The following is a 20,077-nucleotide window of genomic DNA, read 5'->3' on the forward strand; positions in this document are numbered from 1 at the left end:
CTTCCTAACTTTATCCCCGGATCCAGAACAGTGCAGGGGACACTCCCCACACTATGGAGGCACTAGGACCCATGTGTTGCCTCCCCTCCCCCGCACTATGTGGTCTTTGGGAATACGCTGCAGAGAAACACCAGCAAGTAGGAACAGCTGGAGAAGGAGCCAAAGCCAGGACCTCTGGACATTCAAAGCACTTTTTGCAGTTATATCTGGAATTTTTCTTCCCTGTGCTAATTGTCTGTTTGCTCCAACTCTCCCTTACAATTCCTTCATATCATATTTTCACTACTCAGAGGTCCCTCTTTTCTTCAGTGTCCCCTCTCTCATCACTTTTCTTTCCATTTAGTTTATCCCGCCTAACTACTAAACCCACCACTGAAAATAATCATGGAATTAACATGACATTTGCCACTATCACACTATTCACTCTGCTAGTGTATTACACCGCTTCCCCTACTCTGCATCTGTCTCGTCTATTTAGACTGTAAGCTCTAGAGCAAGGATTGTCAAACTCTGTGTTTGTACAGTGCTTCACACAATGGGTCCCCATTCTTGGTTGGTCCTTAGGCGCTACCATAATAAACATGATTAATAACAATCATCATGTTGGCTAAGTGCCAGAATCATTGGATGAAATTCTGTGTTAAGGAGATAGTACTAGATTATCATAACAGTCTCTTCTGGTCTTAAAAACTATCCATTTATGTATTATAAAGGACGTCTGTATAGAATTGGCTTGAATTAGATCCAAGTCTCTACAAGAACCCTCTCCACCCCCACAAAAACCCAAACGCTCCTCCCCCAACCTTGTTCTTTCCTTCTTTTCTTTCCCTCAGTGGCAAGTAGTTGACTACACTTTAGAAAAAAGGTCAAATACTCAAAATGTTAAGAAAACATCTCTGAAAATTGACCATTACTATTTTTTCTGACTATGCTTGATGACTACATGCCCATTTGGCAGCTTTAAAATAACCCAAAGGTTTTGCAGTGTTTCAGTAAAAAATCTTAAGAAACAATGATTATACCTAGAAAAACATCTTTATTGTCAATTTGTTTAAGTAACTGTTTCAAATTTTGTATCTTTCATTGGTAACATTCTCATTTTTAAAATTCTCCTATTCTAAGTTTCTTTTTACTTACATTTTTATCCCAACATTGTAGAGAAAAAAATCTTTTTCTGTGATGATGATGATGGTTTCTCCTAATGTTTTGCAGTTTCTGCAATGCCTTAGAAATACTGTAAGATAAAAAAAAGAAAAGGAGTACTTGTGGCACCTTAGAGACTAACAAATGGTGCCACAAGTCCTCCTTTTCTTTTTGCGAATACAGACTAACACGGCTGCTACTCTGAAACCTGTAAGATAATAAATTAGCTACCAAACTCCAGTTTTGAAGTCTTTGCAGGCACCTAGTGAGTCAGATATGTAGGAGAAGTAATAGTTCCATGAATAGTTTACAAGGATGTTGTTTTGTACGGGGAGACTTTTCAAACCAGTAAAGTGCCTAAAACCACTATAGCTTATTGCTAAAAACAGCCAAGTCAGCAGGCTGTAAATTTTTTAGGCCATTCAGCAGTCTCAGTTTAACCAAGGCGGGGGGTGGGGTGTGTGTGTGTGTGTGTGCGCATGCCAGCCACAGAGAAGGGAAGCTTGACACCGTATCCTTCCTGATAAGAATTGTGTTGAAGTTGCTGATACATGCATCTTAGAAGAGCAGGATGTGCCCCAGGAATGTCTATTGGGGCCTCAAGGCTGCAAACTCTGGAAAAACCCATACCTGGTTAATCGATAATCAGAAGGAACCTCTCACTTGACCATTGAAACTGCTTACTTAACAAATTTGCTTTAAGCTACATGTCATTCTATTACTAATGTATAAATAAGGGGAAAAAGTTTGAGGTAGGGAAACTCTTCAGGACTGGACTCTCCCTCTGGATGCATCTTGTGTTCCCCACTAGCAGACGGGCTGCTGCTGTACCACTCGAGAGCCACACTCAGCTTTGGTAATTATCAAGGGTTGGGAGTGTTTTACTAACCTATTGCAGACATGTGTATAAGTGCTTGAGACTAAGTAAAGTTTAGCTTTAAGTGAAAGCACTCTTGTGTTGTCCTGTTTGTGCCAGCCATCTATCGGTCGGACAGCTGTGTCTCCCGATTTATTTCCTGACACCACCTCGCATAGAGTAAAAGTTACCAAGAGCTTTGGGTTGAAAGAACCCCGGGTTACAGTTTCAATATCTTGAGTTATTGACCTTTTTTCCTCCTCAGTTGTACTTAACTGCTTGTTACTTTAAGGAGCATTAGTTTGCATTTTCCATGTATTCCCAAACAGGTTTCTGCTCCTCCTCATTGTTCTGCATTTACAATGTACACTTGAGACTAAGACCATCAGAGTATGTTGGCATGTACTGCCTTCCTACTACTTTTTTTTTTAAGAATCATAAGCAGAAACGTTGGAAATCACACATTAGCACAGTGTTCAATTTAAACTATAGCCAAAGAGCTTTGACTGTCATGCACTTCAAAGAGTTGGCAAACCATCATGCAGTATTCTTCCAAGCTCTGATTAATTTCCATACTGATGAATCATGACCATCAAAAGCCATTCTGTGAAAAAAAATTCTGCAGGAACTGGCTCTGTCTTAAGAATTTCAATCAAGCACATTAATAAAAATAGAGCCACATAAGTACAGCCAAACTGTGCTTCAGCAAGATCTAAAGTTGGCCCAATTTTTTCTGCCTGAGACCCCAGCCATAGGGCTGGTATTTTCACCATACAAGTTGCTTGCTATGATGCACCTGCTAGAATGGAGATGTTAATTCCAGGTACTGGTTTGTAGTGGGGTGTTACCCACTCCAGCCCTGACAGGGTTGGAACAAGCCCTTGGAGAGGGCTGGAGGGCTAGGAGAACAGCCCAGGCTGAGTGGGAAGCAGACTCAGTTGGGGCCACGCCACAGTTAGGGCTCAGCTGGCCCTTATAAGTGGGCAGGGAGCCAGAAGCAAACAGACTCTCTCTCTAGCTCTGAGAGGGAGGGACCTGGTTGCAGAGACCTGAATAGAGGACCCAGTTTGGAGCAGGGCTGGGGAGCTCTGGCCTAGGAAAGCCCCAGGCTGCAGGCCTGGGAAGGTTTATTAGGTATGGGGATTGCAGGGGCAACCATAGATAGGCAGAGGCAGCAAGTCCAAACCCCTTCACCTGTGATGAGTGGCTGATATGCTGCAGTCTGCCCAGGGAGTATGGTTAAGGCTGAGGTGAAGTGGAGATAGTGGGTTGGGGGTTCCCCAGGAAGGGAAGACCCAGAGGCAGAGTATAGGGTTACTGCCAGAGGGGCAGCACCCCAGACAAAGGGGCACCGGGGTCTGTGAGAGACAGGGGGGCCAGAGCTGTGGTGGCCTGCAGAGGGTGCTCCAGCAGCTGGTGAGCTAATTCCCAAGGATGACCAACAGGAGGTGCTGCAGGGGTGAGTCTGCTCCTTTACAAGGTTTAACTAATTTCTGTCTCATTACCAAACTTTAATGCACAAGCATCACAGAATTCTACCACTTGAGCTACAGAACATTAGCTGGCAGTAGGAGAAAGCAGTTATCCTGGGGTGGCGTGGGAGGAAATGGCTTACTAGGTCCAGAGGGTGGGTCAGGGGACAGCAGGACTTGAAAAACCTCAGGAGTACCATATGGTGCCCGCAGAGAAGCAGATGGGTTGGTGGAGCCAAATACTGGGTCAAGAAAGGTTAGTCTACCATCCAGACCCCACTACCGCTCCTCCAAAAGTTCACAGGTGTTTACAGTGCAGTAACTGCTGCTGCTTTAGTGGTGGTGTGGGCCCTGGTAAGTGTTCCTTGTTAAGATCTGCAAAAACAGGACCACATTTGTAGTGCACACCACCATACTTCATTGGTCCTACAAAACACAGGAATTATGCCATATTTTTCTTGTGTGCAATCGACTACCACCTCATCTATTAATTATGTATGAAGAGCTCTCTCTCCTGTATAAAGCACTCCTGTGACAATTTCAGGGCTTTTCTACATGAACATTCAGTTCACAGCAATCTACCCCACAATAGCCTACCCCAGACTAATTGTCTCCATAGACACTGTTGACACACATTAGGAGTTCGTTAATGAATTTTGATCTAGTTCTCTTTGAAACAAGATTAGATCAAAGCTCGTTAAACTGTTAATGTACTTCAGCAGGATCTACACAGGCAGTCTGCTGCAGGCTAGTATGGGGTATATTCACGCCCCCTGCTTTCCATGAACTAAATGTTTGTGTGATGAGACCTCAGATTTTTTTTATTTATTTTTTCTTGTTTTTTTTAGAAAATCATGTAATTATTACTTTGGCATAAATTTTCCTAAAGCATGGAAATGGAAGGAAAATGGTGATTTTTTTCTGAGCAGTTTAATCTCAGAAAAATCTAAATGGAATTTCGTGGGGCAAAGAAAAGGTATTTCGTTAGCCCAAGGGCTTTCACCCTGCCAAATTTCAAATGCCAGTTACAAACAATAGAAGCATTTGAGCTTTTAAAAAAAAAATCACAAGAATCCTTTATAATAGTAAGTATACGGGTTGTTAGCTCCTCCTATAATAAAGGAATGAGCCCAGTGGTAAGCCTGGAACTCACTTTGGCACTGGACAAGCACATAAAGATGCCAGCTAAGAGCAATGTGCACATTATAATGGCAGTCTGAGGAAACAAAGAGTGATAGTATTTGGCATCTCTATGGGAGCTATCAGTGTCCCTTCCTTGCCCCTGAGTGGAATGAGCTGTCAAAGGACTAAACTTAAGAACCACTGCAGAACTAATAAGAATAAAAACTTGCAGCAGGTGGTACCTCGTACATTTAATTCCAGCCAGAATAACCTTTTCCCCAGGATTCCCGGTTGGGCAAAAGCACTGAGTCTCCAAGTGACTCTAGTGTGATGGGGAAGGAAAAGTGAGAGCAAAGCAGCTCAGGCTCAAACACTGCTCCTGCTACGGAGGAGGATTATTAAAATTAGATCCAGTAGACATAGACAATTCTTTCTTGGTGTAGAACAACTGTAGGTGATCCCTAAAAATCTGACTAGCTAGCCATTTCAACATAGAACATCTGCATTCCATGGAGAGAGACTATAGTGCTGATCCTCTGCAGAACATAAGATCGGCCATACTGGGTCAGACCAAAGGTCATCTAGTATGGTATCCTATCTTCCAACAGGTTTCAGAGTGGTAGCTGTGTTAGTCTGTATCAGCAAAAAACCCGAGGAGTACTTGTGGCACCCTAGACTAACAAATTTATTTGGGCATAAGCTTTTGTGGGCTAAAACCCCTTCATTGGACAGTGGCCAATGCCAGGTGCCCCAGAGGGAATGAACAGAACAGGTAATCATCAAGTGAACTATCCCCTGTCACCCATTCCCAGCTTCTAGCAAACAGGCTAGGGACGCCATTCCTACCTGTCCTGGCTAATAGCCATTGATGGGCCTATCCTGCATGAATTTATCTAGTTCTTTCTTGAACCCTGTTATAGTCTTGGCCTTCACAACATTGTCTGGCAAAGAGTTCCACAGGTTGACAGTGCATTGTATGAAGAAATACTTTCTTTTGTTTGTTTTAAATCTGCTGCCTACTGATTTCATTTGGTGATCCCTAGCTCTTGTGTTATGAGAAGGAGTAAATAACATTTGCTTATTAATTTCTCCACACCAGTCATGATTTTTACAGACCTCTATCATATCACCCTTCCCCCCCCCCAACTGCGACGTCTCTTTTCCAAGCTGAAAAGTCCCAGTCTTAATAATCTCTCTTCATATGGAAGCCATTCCATACCCCTAATCATTTTTGCTGCCCTTTTCTGTACCTTTATAATTTCAATACATCTTTTTTGAGATGGGGCGACCACATCTGCATGCAGTATTCAAGATCTGGGCATACCATGGATTTATATAGAGGCAATCTGATATTTTCCATCTTATCTATCCCTTTCTTAATTATTCCCAGCAGTGTTAGATTTTTTTGACTGCCATTGCACATTGAGTGGATGTTTTCAGAGAACTATTCACATTGACTCCAAGATCTTTCTTGAGTGGTAACAGATAATTTAGACCGTATCATTTTATATGTATAGTTGAAACCTGTCATAATCCCAGAGTAGCAGCCATGTTAGTCTGTATCTGCAAAAAGAATGTATCCCAGTCTTTATGCAACAAATTTTTGGGTGGCTTATGCTGGGCATGCAACACGTGCCTGAGCCTGCACACATGCTTTAGCAACTTTACACTTGGCCCTTAGCAGTCAATGCACTGAAGAGGCCTGTTTGCACAACCAGGTCTTCAAGGTGGGTAGAATCCGTTTGCATTGCAGGGTTATTCTGGTGAGCAATTGAACTCCCATGAAAGGGATTTTAAAGTTTCCTCTCATGGCTCTCAACTAGCCGAGGCGCCTCTATGCAGAACTGGAAAGATGGGTAGAGAATGATTAAATTAGGCTTGAATAAAGACTGGGAATGGATGTGTCATTACACAAAGTAAAACTATTTCCCCATGTTTGTTTGTTCCCCCCTACTGTTCCTCACACGTTCTTGTCAACTGCTGGAAATGCCCATCTTGATTATCACTACAAAAGGTTTTTTCTCTCCTGCTAGTAATAGCTCACCTTACCTGATCGCTCTCGTTGCAGTGTGTAACACACCCATTGTTTCATGTTCTGTGTATATAAAATCTTCCTACTCTATTTTCCACTGCATGCATCTGATGAAGTAGGCTGTAGCCCATGAAAGCTTATGCTCAAATTTGTTAGTCGCTAAGGTGCCACAAGTACTCCTGTTCTTTTAGTTGGGATTATGTTTTCCAATGTGCATTACTTTGCACTTATCAACATTGAATTTCATCTGCCATTTTGTCACCCAGTTTTGTGAGATCCCTTTGTAACTCTTCACAGTCGGCTTTGGACTTAACTATCTTGAGTAGTTTTGTATCTGCAAATGTTTCCACCTCACCATTTACCCCTTTTTTCCAGATCATTTATGAATATGTAGAGTAGTACTGGTCCCAGTACAGACCCCTGGGGGACACCACTATTTACATGTCTTCATTTTGAAAACTGATAATTTGTTCCTACCCTTTGTTTCCTGTCTTTTAACCAGTTACTGATCCATGAGAGGATCTTCCCTCTTATCCCATGACAGCTAACTTTGCTTAAGAGCCTTTGCTGATGGACCTTGTCGAAGACTTTCTGAAAAACTAAGTATGCTGTATCCACTGGATTCCCCCTTGTCCACATGCTTGTTGACCCCCTGAAAAAATTTTAGTAGATTGGTGAGGCATGATTTCCCTTTACAAAAAACATGTTGACTCTATCCCAATAAATCATGTTCATCCATGTCTGACAATTCTGTTCTTTACTATAGTTTCAACCAGTTTGCACAGTACTGAAGTCAGGCTTACCGCCCTGTAATTGCCAGGATCACCTCTGGAGCCCTTTTTAAAAATTAGTGTCATATTAGCTATCCTCCAGTCATAGAATCCTAGAATAGCTGGGTTGGAAGGGACCTCAGGAGGTCATCTAGTCCAACCCCCTGCTCAAAGCAGGACCAATCCCCAACTAAGTCAACCCAGCCAGGGTTTTGTCAAGCCTGACCTTAAAAACCTCAAAGGAAGGAGATTCCTCCACCTCTGTAGGTAACGCATTCCAGTGCTTCTCCACCCTCCTGGTGAAAGTTTTTCCTAATATCCAACCTAAACCTCCCCCACTGCAACTTGAGAGCATTACTCAGTCATTTGGTACAGAAATGGATTTAAACGATAGTATTCACCCAAGAGTTCTGAAACCTATCTGGTCCTGGTGACTTATTACTGTTTAATTTATCAATTTGTTTCAAAACCTCTTCTAATGACACCAACTCAATCTGAAACAGTTCCTCAGATTTGTCACCTAAAAAGAGTGACTCAGGTGTGGGAATCTCCCTCACATCCTCAGCCAGGAAGACCGATGCAAACAATTCATTTAGTTTCTCTGTAGTGGTCTTATCGTCCTTGAGTGCTCCTTTAGCATCTTATCCAGTGGCCCCACTGGTTGTTTAGCAGGCTCCTCGCTTCTGATGTACTTAAAAAAACAAAAACAAAAAAACCCCTGCTTTTACTTTTTGAGTCTTTGGCTAGCTCTTCTTCAAATTCTTTTTTGGCCTTCCTAATTATATTTTTACACCTCATTTGCCAGAGCATACCAAATGCCATTTGCTTTAGTCAGGGAGAATTAGGAGTGGGAATCCAATTAACAATTATATTTACAACTTAACCGGGACTTCATTGTACTTGCTGCCTTAATCCTCTTTTGTGCGCGCGCACACACACAGATTTAATGCCTTCATTGACTTTAACATACAGTTCTATGAACATGAATCCAGTGACCTTGCAAACTTTGAAGTAATGTAAGCAAACTTTTATATTAAACACATTCATACTAAGCAAAGCCCTTTTAAGACCAGCAAACCATTGAGCCTTTATCTCACCTCCTTACAAAATGATTACAGCTTTCCAAAGTAAAGTGTAAGAATTTTACAGCAATTAAAATCACGAACTCAAATTAAATCAAGATGAATGCTGAAAGCAATAAATACATATTTGAGCTTAAATATCAATGTATTTATATGAATACAATTGTTCACATTGCTTATAACTTTCATTTCACACACACAAAAAATCACAATACGTAAAAAAAATCAGTTTGTATAAATGTAAGCAAAAACAAGCATTCCTTTATTTACTCTGGAAGTATCAAACCAGTGTTTTGTACTGAGACAAGAAGTATTCTAGCAATAATGAATTTTGAAATGTTGTAGACACCTCATTGACATATATTGGTCATCACAACGGGACTAAGCCTCTCAATGTTTATCTTTATAAACAAAGGATCACTTTTAGTTGCACGAATGAACAAATGCATCCTGGAAGTATGAACTATATATATTTTTCACACACTCACACTCAAAAAACCCTACATTAAAAGCACATTAATATTGCAAAGTCAATCTCTCAAAGTAGGAAATACAGTACTACAGGTTCCCTCTCTTCTCACATGAAGAAATTTCTATGAAAATCATAAAAAGAAAAGGAGTAATTGTGGCACCTTAGAGACTAACCAATTTATTTGAGCATAAGCTTTCGTGAGCTACAGCTCACTTCATCAGATGCATTCAGTGGAAAATACAGTGGGAAGATTTATATACACAGAGAACATGAAACAATGGGTGTTACATTCACACTGCAATGAGAGTGATCACTTAAGGCGAGCTATCACCAGCAGGAGAGCGGGGGGAGGGGGAGCCTTTTGTAGTGATAATCAAAGTGGGCCATTTCCAGCAGTTGACAAGAACATCAGAGGAACAGTGAGGGGGTTGAGGGGGGGCAATAAACATGAGGAAATAGTTTTACTTTTCCTCTGATGTTCTTGTCAACTGATGGAAATAGCCCACTTTGATTATCACAACAAATGGCGGCACACCCCCCCCCCCAGTCCCCCAGCTCTCCTGCTGGTGATAGCTCGCCTTAAGTAATCACTCTCATTGCAGTGTGTATGGTAACACCCATTGTTTCATGTTCTCTATAAATCTTCCCACTGTATTTTCCACTGAATGCATCTGACGAAGTGAGCTGTAGCTCACGAAAGCTTATGCTCAAATAAATTGGATAGTCTCTAAGGTGCCATGAGTACTCCTTTTCTTTTTGCAAATACAGAGTAACACGGCTGTTACTTTGAAACCTATGAAAATCATGTGGTTCCAGCTCCTATCACTTTCTTGTGGGAGATACAAATACTATATTCAAACAGACTATGATTCTGAGAGACTTCCCCTTCTTTTGCATTCAGCCAGCTGAATGCAATTGTGCTTTTGTGGTACTGTACCAAATGTCCCTTTTTAATATAAATAAATCTGAAGGATTGCTATGAGGCCTTTGTAAGATTACATGTGATGCATTTTACCTTTTTCAGTAGTAATTGTATCCATATTAATTAAAACACTACAGTACAAAAACTGGGTAAAGATTAAAATCTTGAGCCTTTTCAGTGGTGGAATCCACATACAATTATGTTAAGGAGTCTAGTGGCTGAATGAAAGGCAGCATAAAAGGGAAGTTAATTACCTTATTGTCACAGGAATTCTTTGAGATATGTGGTTCCTATCTGTATTCCACTGTGGGCATGTGTGCATTTCATGAGACTGGAGAATTCTTGCAGGCAATGTTCTTCGGTTCATGCCAGTGCTCCTGCTCCCCTCATACTCTGCACCATGGGGATAAAAGGAGAGGTGGACTGATGACCTCTTTGGTTCCTTCTCTGCCATGAATCTTGCCAAGAGAGGAAGGAGGGCAGGTAGTAGAATACAGATAGGGACAACAAATCTTGAAGAACTTCAGTTACAATAAAATAATTAACTTCCCATTCCTCTTCAAGTCCTGGTCCCAGTGTGTATTTCACTTAGGGTGACTGAGAGGAGGAGAGTGAGAGCATGCACGTGGTACAGCTACTCATACAACTGCTGCCCCACAGGACACATTTGTGGAGGAGTCCTGGACCCAGGCATAATGTCTTGAGAATGTGTGGATAGAACTCCAAGTAGCTGCCCTGCAAATGTCAAGTTATGGGCACCTGTTGGAGTGATGCCACTGTGGCTGTTTGTGGCCTTGTTGAATGAGCCCTTACCCTGTCTGGAGGAGGGAGATCTGTCAATCGATAACAGAGCAGGATACAGCCAGAGATCCTCTTAAGAGATCCTCTGAGATGAAATAGCTAGACCTTGGACTTTTTCTGCTACAGCAACAAACAGTCTAGGTGATTTTCTGATTGATCTAGTTCTTTGCAGGTGAAATGCTAATGTTTGTTGCATGTCGAGGGGAAAATACAGGTAAGTGAATTGACTGTTTATGTGAAAATCTGAAATTATCTTAGGAGTGATTTTTGGATGTAGTCGTAAGTGAGACTGTTGTTATGGAATACTGTATATGGTGGATCAGCCATTCATTAGAGCTCCAAATTTGCCAGCCCACCTGGCCAAGGTGATGGCACCAAAGGCAACCTTCACTGACCGGAGGGATACAGATCATGGAGCCAGAGGTTCAAAGGGTGGCTTAGTGAGTACCAAAGCATTAGGTTAAGATCCCAGTCCAGTCTTGGTTTCCTTAACCATAGAAAGGTTCTCATCAGACCTCTCAAGAATCTGGCCATCACTGGGTGAGTAAAGCTAGAGTAACTGTCTGATGGTAGGTGGCATGTGCTGACTGCTAGATGAACCCTAGAGAGCTAAGGGAAAGACTGTCATCTTGAAACTAAGACAGTCTTAAATAGTGGAAATATCCAGTGTTTCTGGAGATATGATTTTGCTAGGCCTAGAGAGAGAAATGTTTTTACTTACGTAGCTAACTTTCTGATGTACTCCATTCTGCTATCATTAAGAATGGATGCACAGCTTCAGACTAGGAATGATCTAGATTTGATGACAGGTTTCAGAGTAACAGCCGTGTTAGTCTGTATTCGCAAAAAGAAAAGGAGGACTTGTGGCACCTTAGAGACTAACACATTTATTTGAGCATGAGCTTTCATGAGCTACAGCTACAGCATCTGATGAAGTGAGCTGTAGCTCACGAAAGCTCATGCTCAAATAAATTGGTTAGTCTCTAAGGTGCCACAAGTACTCCTTTTCTTTTTTCTAGATTTGATGACCATCCAACTACCAAGTCATGAGATGAAGTGCATCCAGGTTGGGATGCCTGACTCTACCACTCTCCTGGGTCAAGAGATCCAGGAAGGACTGAATGCTTATAAATGGGTGGGACAATATCTGCAGGAGACTAGGAAACCAGAATTATTTGGGCCATTTAAGGGTGACTTGAGCCCTGTCCAGTTGCATCTTCTGTAGACCATGAGATAGTACAGGGATGGGAGAGAAGACATAGTTGAAATTATCTTACAAATGCAGTAGAAAAGCATCACTGACTGCTTTCCTTGAGCAACCCTGGAAAAATAGCTTTCATTTCCTGTTTGCCTGTGTCATAAATATAAAGGGAAGGGTAAACCCCTTTGAAATCCCTCCTGGCCAGGGGAAAGCTCCTCTCACCTGTAAAGGGTTAAGAAGCTAAAGGTAACCTCACTGGCACCTGACCAAAATGACCAATGAGGAGACAAGATACTTTCAAAAGCTGGGAGGAGGGAGAGAAACAAAGGGTCTGTGTCTGTCTGTTGCTGGGTCTTGGCCGGGGATAGACCAGGAATGGAGTCTTAGAACTTTTAGTAAGTAATCTAGCTAGGTATGTGTTAGATTATGATTTCTTTAAATGGCTGAGAAAAGCATTGTGCTGAATAGAATAACTATTTCTGTCTGTGTATCTTTTTTGTAACTTAAGGTTTTGCCTAGAGGGGTTCTCTATGTTTTTGAATCTAATTACCCTGTAAGATATCTACCATCCTGATTTTACAGGGGGGATTTCTTTATTTCTATTTACTTCTATTTTTTATTAAAAGTCTTCTTGTAAAAAACTGAATGCTTTTTCATTGTTCTCAGATCCAAGGGTTTGGGTCTGTGGTCACCTACGCAAATTGGTGAGGCTTTTTATCCAACATTTCCCAGGAAAGGGGGGGTGCAAGTGTTGGGAGGATTGTTCATGGTTCTTAAGATCCAAGGGTCTGGGTCTGTAGTCACCTAGGCAAATTGGTGAGGCTTTTTACCAAACCTTGTCCAGGAAGTGGGGTGCAGGGTTTTGGGAAGTATTTTGGGGGGAAAGACGGTCCAAACAGCTCTTCCCCAGTAACCAGTATTAGTTTGGTGGTGGTAGCGGCCAGTCCAAGGACAACGGGGGGAATATTTTGTACCTTGGGGAAGTTTTGACCTAAGCTGGTAAAGATAAGCTTAGGAGGTTTTTTTTCATGCAGGTCCCCACATCTGTACCCTAGAGTTCAGAGTGGGGGAGGAACCTTGACAGCCTGTGTGGCAAACCGGTCCCAAATGAGGTTTTCCCACTGAGTGAAAATGTTGCTCACCAATTAATTGGATAGCCTTCTGAGGCAGTCTGCCAGCGAATTTTGTATTCCTGGAAGGTACACTTGCCAATAGAGTGATATGGTTTTTGATACACCAGTTGCATAAGGTGACTGCTTTTATACACAGGAGAATGTGTCTCACTCTTCTCTGCTTGTTTAGAATACAGTTATGTTGTCTGACATTGAGTACATGATGAGACTGGATGAATAATAGAAATGTTTTGCAATTCTTTCGGACTGCCCAAAGTTCCAAAGATTTACATGCATTCTTGTTTCTCAAGGCATCCAAGTGCTCAATGCCATGTGACTGTCCATGTGGGCTCCCCAGCCTATCAGAGGGATCTGTAATTATCATCTTGTCATGGGTGGGGGACAGGAACGAACACTCATACACACTTGTCCAGAATCTTTCCACCACGTTAGTGAGACCCTTTTACTGGTGGGAACTGTCACTCTAGTGTTCATGCTGTGCTTACTTGGTTTGGAGCCAAGCCTGCAGGCAATGGAGGTGAAGCCTGGTGAACAGTGTGATGTAAGTACATGACACCATGTGCCCCAGGAGAGAGGCAAATCTGAACCAATATTTGAAGGTTATGCACAACCTGGTGTATATATCAGGCTGCATATGGTGTGAAATCAATCCACTAGGAGATAAGCCCTCAATCAGACTGAGTTTAGAGTTGCTCCTATCAATTCTGTAGTCTGCATTGGGGTCAGGACAACAAACTTTTCCATGTTCAGACAGACTCCTAGGGATGACAGAAGATGAAGCAATAATGAGGTTGATGAAAAGGCTTCTAAGCTTGTTCTGCCACTGAGTGCCTAAACGGGAAGATGGTGAAGCCACTCTCTTTGAACTGTGCAACTCCTACTTGAAACACTACGGTGAAGACCCTGGGTGCTGTTGCTAGACTGAATGGAAGCACCCTGTATTGACAGTGGTCAGGACCCACCATGAATCTGAGGAATTTTCTGTGGGCATAATGAATGTTCATGTTAAAGTATACATCTTTCATATTGAGGGCTGTGAACTATGTCCCCTTTTCCAAAGACAGTATTATTGATGCCAGGGTAACCATATGGAATTTTAGTTTGCTAATAAAAAATGTTGTCATTGCATGTGAAGAATGGGTCTCTACCCTCTCTTCCTTTTTGGGAACTAGGAAATATTTAGAATAGAACCCTACCACTCCCAGCTGCAGGAGAAGATTACCTCCTGGAAGAGGATCGCCTCATGACAATGGTTCCTGAAGAGAGGCAGTGAAGGGGACTTTACAGAGAGTGGGGAAAGAAACTTGATGGTATAGCTAGAATAGATGAGATCCAGCACTTCAGTTGTGGGACAAGAGTGCTAGACAGCCACCAAAGGATGTGTGAGAACTGCATGAAAATGGCATCAACAGTGGTTAGCAACTCCTGGGCATCCCATCAAAAATGTCTTTTGGCCATGGGTTAGGTTGGGTTGATGTGGAAGGTGCAGGGTATTGTGAATTTTGCACCTTCTCCCTTTTATGAAGGAGGTTCATAAGATTGCTGGTGGTAAAAACGGTTGAGCCATAGGTGTTGGTTTGTAGGAATATTTGTGGTATTTTCTCTTTGGTGCTGGTGTATGTATACCTAGGAAGCAGAGGGTTGCTCTGGAGTCCTTTAGTGAAAACAAAGTCTCACCTATCTTTTTGCTGAAAAGGTTGGCCTTATTGAAGGGCAAGTCCTTCACAATGTTCTAGAACTCCTGGATAAAACCCAGTGTTTCCCATGATTCCCGTCGCATGACAATGGCAGTTGTCATTGACCTTGATGTGGTGTCAGCTGCATCAACCACAGATTGCAGTGAAGTTCTGGCCCACCAGCTTGTCTTCATCAGTAAGGACCTGATACTGAGCTTGGTTCTGCTGAAGTAATTTAACCTTAATCTAGGAATTTTGAATCCTTCACAAAAATCACACTTAGCCAACAATGCTTGATAGTTCAGTATTCTAGACTGGAGGCTAGAGGAAGTAAACCTCCTCATCAAAGAGGGTGGCTGCCTGGATCTTTCTGTGGCAGCCTGAACAACTAGGGAGTTTGGTTCAGTAAAGTGGAACTCTGCTTCCTTCGCCAGAGCAAAGTAATGCTTCTTAGCCCTCATGGTGGTAGGAACATATGTTGCCAGTGTATGCCATATAGTTCTTGCCGGTTCATTCACTAGGAGTGTTATCTGGCTGGAGCCTGTGGGTTGCAGGGTGTCTAGGGGCTTGTGTTTTGTGTCCTGAACCTCCTCTACAGAGATTTGGAGCTTCACCTGCACCATGCATAGCAGCTCTTGGAATTGCTTGTGATCATCCAGAGGGGATGGCAAAGCTGGAGTGACTGCCTCATCAGGAGATGAGGTTACCCTTGTTGGTACTGTTGAAACTCTTAGGTCCATCTCAGTCTTCCTCTTCTATATGGTCAAGAGGAAGCTTTAGTTGCTTTCTTGGATGGGAGGTGATATGACTCCTATTAGATAGCGCAGACCCTGCAAATCAGGTGTATGGGTACCATGAATAGTACCAACAGGAGCGATTGCAGCTGGGTTGTGGAGGTCCCCAAGACATGGGGAACCATTGGTTCTGAGGGGGGTTTCCTAATTTGGATGGAGGCTGGTACCAAGAAGCTCTTGATCTCCTGTCTGAACTATCTCCCACAGAGAAGGCAATGACAGTTCCTCTGGTATGTCTGCTTCCCCCAATGATGAGAAGGCCAGATCCAGGTGAATTGGTGGAGCTGTTGGTTCCATCAAAGGAAAGACCAGACAGCTAATTGGGCTGGAGGATAGATCTCTCCCTTAGCGCATATCTTCTGTTGAGGTCAAAATCTCCCTGGTAAGTGACAGTCCTGACAGCAGGAGAAATTGCAGATCTAGGAGAACACAGATGTCCACCAAAGAGGCGTATCTCTCCACTCTTCTTGGATTGTGTAGGGTTCTGTCTTCCTGTACAGATAAAGCTTGTATATAAAGGCTCTGGGTTGACTGACCCATATGGGTCTGTCAAGACAGTACCACTAGTGGTTAAGGTTCCTGACCTGGACAATATCCCTGGCGGTGTTTTTTGCTGGTGCAGAGCCTGGTACTGACAGATCCTTGCTCACATGTCTTTTTATCATGGACCTTGGATTTAGGAAGTTCTAAGTCTTTGGGAGCTGGGTACAAAGATTTGCCCAACCTGGATGGAGTCGGAGAAATCCATTCTCTTAGGAATGGACTTAGAGGGGGATTTGCTCTTGTGCTTATGAGAGCATTCCCTGCTCTTCTGATGAAACTCTGACAGTGGGTCCATAATCATAATCTCTGTCGCTCCTGAGTCAGGCCTCATGCTAGAAGGTGCGCTCCTTTATGATGATGCCTGATAGTTAGACCCAGTCTGGGTCTGACTGGGACCTCAGTCTTTTCCCTGGAGGTGCTTTTTTAAGCTGGAATTCCTGTGCCTGTTGGGTCTGGCTAGAGAAGGAGTGACAAATACTGCACCTCGGAGATATATGTACTTCTCCAAGATGGTACAGGCAGTGCTGAGGTGTCACTGCTGACTGAGAGAGTGCAGAGGCAGGAGAGGTAGTTTTTAAGACCCAGTACTGTACTGGGAGCCAGAAGGGGATTTCCTGGGTGGGGAACATAACTACTAACTAGTTTAATAAAACTAACACTAAAGACAGAACTAACAAATTTTGAAATATTTACAGATTTGAAAACCAGGAGGCTGAAGAGAAAAGGAGAAGCTTTGGACACTGGAGGTTCCAACTTAGGTCATGCAGCAGTAAGGAGGACTGAAAAGGTGGTCTGTTCACTCTACCCCTCATACCTTCGGTACAAAGCATGAGGAGAGTACCAGCTCAGGCACAGACCAATGGACCATACTTTCAAGAGTTCTGTGGTCTCAGGCACACAGAGCACCTGTGTATCCACAGTGGAATACAGACCGGGACCAACACTCAAAGAAGAATGTAGTGTATTCTGGATAACTTGTTTGAAATAGGAGGGTTTCCAATGCATTCAGAAACATGAACTGGCTTTCTTTGTACTAGAAGTTTCAAAAATTTGAGCTTAAAAAAAGTTGGTTTGGATGGTTTATGAGCTGAATTGTTTATGAGAATAAAATTGATTAGGTCAATATTTCAGGAAGCTATGAATGGGCCCCTAAATTAGCAGATATCTAAAATGATTGTAGGGACATCAAGAGTAACTATCATTTAACAAAACTCCTTGATTAGTTACCATCACTAGGCACAAAGGGTAAAGTAAATTACATATCTGAGGCAGGCTCAGCTGGGCTGACACATTATGGCTTTCACAGCTGGGGAAATGCCTTTTACAGACTGGTCTGACAAAAGTAACTGCAACAGCAATAATGTAAATAGGGGACACATTTAGGTTTCTTTAGTCTCACCGCCCACACAACAATAAATTCCTTTTGCCAAACCTGTCTGCTTTCAGGTGGCCAGACACTGACTTGCACTTGTGAGTACATTACTGGCAGATTGGCACCTGTTCTACTACAGCTTCCCGCTGGGACATATACTTCATCAGGGATTAAGCCAGCTGGGCTTCTGGAATGTTATACACAGGTTTTTGCCACAAAAGTAATGATTTCAGGACTTCAGGTTTATCTCCTAGAATATATAAAGAGGCATATAGACTGTTTATAACCATTTTTTTCCCCTACACATATATGATGGCTTTGCATTTTGATACAGTATGAGGGGAAAAAAGGTTGCACTGACTTATCTCAGAACTAAAGATCTGCACATGTAGATACTGTCACTGAACTCAACTGGTGAGGAGGTGTGTTTGTTTCTTGTATTCATTATGATCCCTGTCTAGATCTAAAATAACTAGGGATGCTTAGGTCTCAGAGTTCTACGCAGGAGAATAAAAAAAAGTAAACCACCACCTTCTTTGAGGAAAAAGTACACTATGGAGAAGAAATGGATGCAGCCACTCGTGCTGACTTTTCAAAATGCTGGGGGGTGCTTGACCCCTGGCTCTGCTTCAGGCCACACCCCCGCCCCACCCCTTCCCCTAAGGCCCCACTGTGCCCTGCCTCTTCCCAACCAGTTTTGCCCCCTCCGCAGAGCTTGCCTCAGCCTCACTCCTCCCCCAGAGCCTCCTGAATGCTATGAAACAGCTGATTGCACTGGGCAGGAAGCACAGGGAGGGAGAGGGAGGTGCTGATCTGTGGGGCCCACTGGCAAGTGGGAGGCACCGGGGGGAAGCTGATAGGGGTGCTGCCAGTGGGTGCTCAGCAACCATCATTTTTTCCCCATGGGTGCTCCAGCCCTGGGGCACCCACTAAGTCGATGCCTATGAATGCTGCAGATACACTAATGATAGAGAGGATGTGAGGTGAATTCATTTGTAAACAGACAAGTGTCTTATCTTCCTGGGTTGCAAATCAAACGGTCAGTGACCAGAGCAGGGCTGTCATTAAGGCATGGCAAGCAGGGCAATTGCCTGAGGCCTAACACCACAGGGGGCCACACAAAACTAAATTGCATGCTTCAGCCCCAACTCACCTCAGTGGGCCACCCAGCATGTGGGTCAGTGTCAACACCTCCACGACCAGCGCTGGCTCCGCCCCATTGCACATGCCTTCTATGGGGGCCTGCTCCTTAGTTTCTGCCCTGGGCCCTAGTGAGGCTAACGCCAGCCCTAGACCAGATGCATCATTCAAAGACATTTTGTTGAGAGCAGGCCACATTTACAAGACTGTGTGCGTTTCTAAAGTGTGACCACTTATGCCCTTCTTTGATTTGCATGTAGACTATCAAATTCTCATTGGAGCAGGCCCAGGATCCATTCTCATTTCAATCAGTGAATCCCTAATTTACACACAGTCCCATAAATTTTGTTCATGTTGATGACATATTTGCCTCGTTCCTATCCATTATGGGATTTGTTTTCCCAAGGGTGTATTTAATTCTATATTAGTGGTTCCTGTCTTGAGTATTTATAAGTATCTGGAAACCATCAGTTCTTTATGCAACTTATCTGGAATCCTCTTCCTTTACACAATAATAAAGTAGGGCAGTAATAAAGATGGGTAAACCAAAAGGGAACTGAAAAGATTATTTAGTCTTTGTCATGTTCAAATTATGGCACTGATTTTAAAATTGTGGACTATGAAGGGAACAAATATACACCGTCCGGTGGGCAGGACATTGTGCTATCTGTAACATTAAGGTATCTGCCTACTGAATTCAGAATTTTGACAGTCAACTCCGCTGATTGACAAATTTAATTCTGAGTACAGTTTTTAAAGGATGATACTGCCTTTACAATTAATAGCCACTGAAGTCCCTACTGTAGTCTACCAGTTTCTCAGAATGTTGATTAGAGATGACAAGCTAGTTTTAAGGGTTATGAAAATCCATGTTGGACCTGAAGTCTAACAAAGTTCATTATCGTAAATATCAGACACACATCATTAACCAAGTAATGACACATTTTTTGTTGTAACACTAGACTGCTAACAGAAGAAAGGGAAGAAGAAGATGGTTAGTATATGATCTCAAAAGTCATTTAGTTTAAGTGCAGCTTTCTAGATTATGCTAGGACTAAGTATTTATTGTAATGCTGCCTAGTACAACTGGGATTGAGCCATGAAATTCAGATTTTACAAAACTTGTAAAATTAATTGAAGTGTTCAAATTGTGGGATTAGGCCAGGCCCCCCTCTGCTATGTATCAGAATACACTGCATTTTTTTTAAATAAAAAAAATTAAAATATTGGGATTTATATGGCTGAAAGAATTGGCAACAGGGTACAGAAGTTTTCTCACGTAGTTAGTTGTTAGTGGAAATTTGTGGTCACTATCTGTTGGCTATTTGGTGACCTCAGTAAAGTTTCCAAGTCGTGTCAACAGCAAAAAAATCCACAAAACACTAGATCTGGACATCTTAGCCAAGAGACCCAGGATGGCCATGAGAAACCTATGGATGGGAGACTTCAGTATCTAAGGCTGTCGATCTAGTGCTTTTCATAAGCACTGAACTTACACAAAATATGAAAAGATCATTTTAAAGAGTCAGGGAAAATAGAAATATCC

General features: G+C 42.7%; 1 long non-coding RNA gene across 1 annotated transcript; it reads left to right on the top strand.

Annotated features, from left to right (window-relative positions):
* The first annotated feature begins 1,673 nt into the window (after positions 1-1,673).
* On the top strand, positions 1,674-19,757 carry LOC125643360 (uncharacterized). Its single transcript, XR_007358692.2, has 2 exons — positions 1,674-1,999; positions 16,715-19,757. It is a non-coding gene; the product is annotated as an uncharacterized LOC125643360 (long non-coding RNA).
* The last annotated feature ends 320 nt before the right edge of the window (positions 19,758-20,077 follow it).

Source organism: Caretta caretta, chromosome 10, assembly GCF_965140235.1.
Source record: "Caretta caretta isolate rCarCar2 chromosome 10, rCarCar1.hap1, whole genome shotgun sequence".
In the NCBI taxonomy this organism is placed as follows: Eukaryota; Metazoa; Chordata; order Testudines; family Cheloniidae; genus Caretta; species Caretta caretta.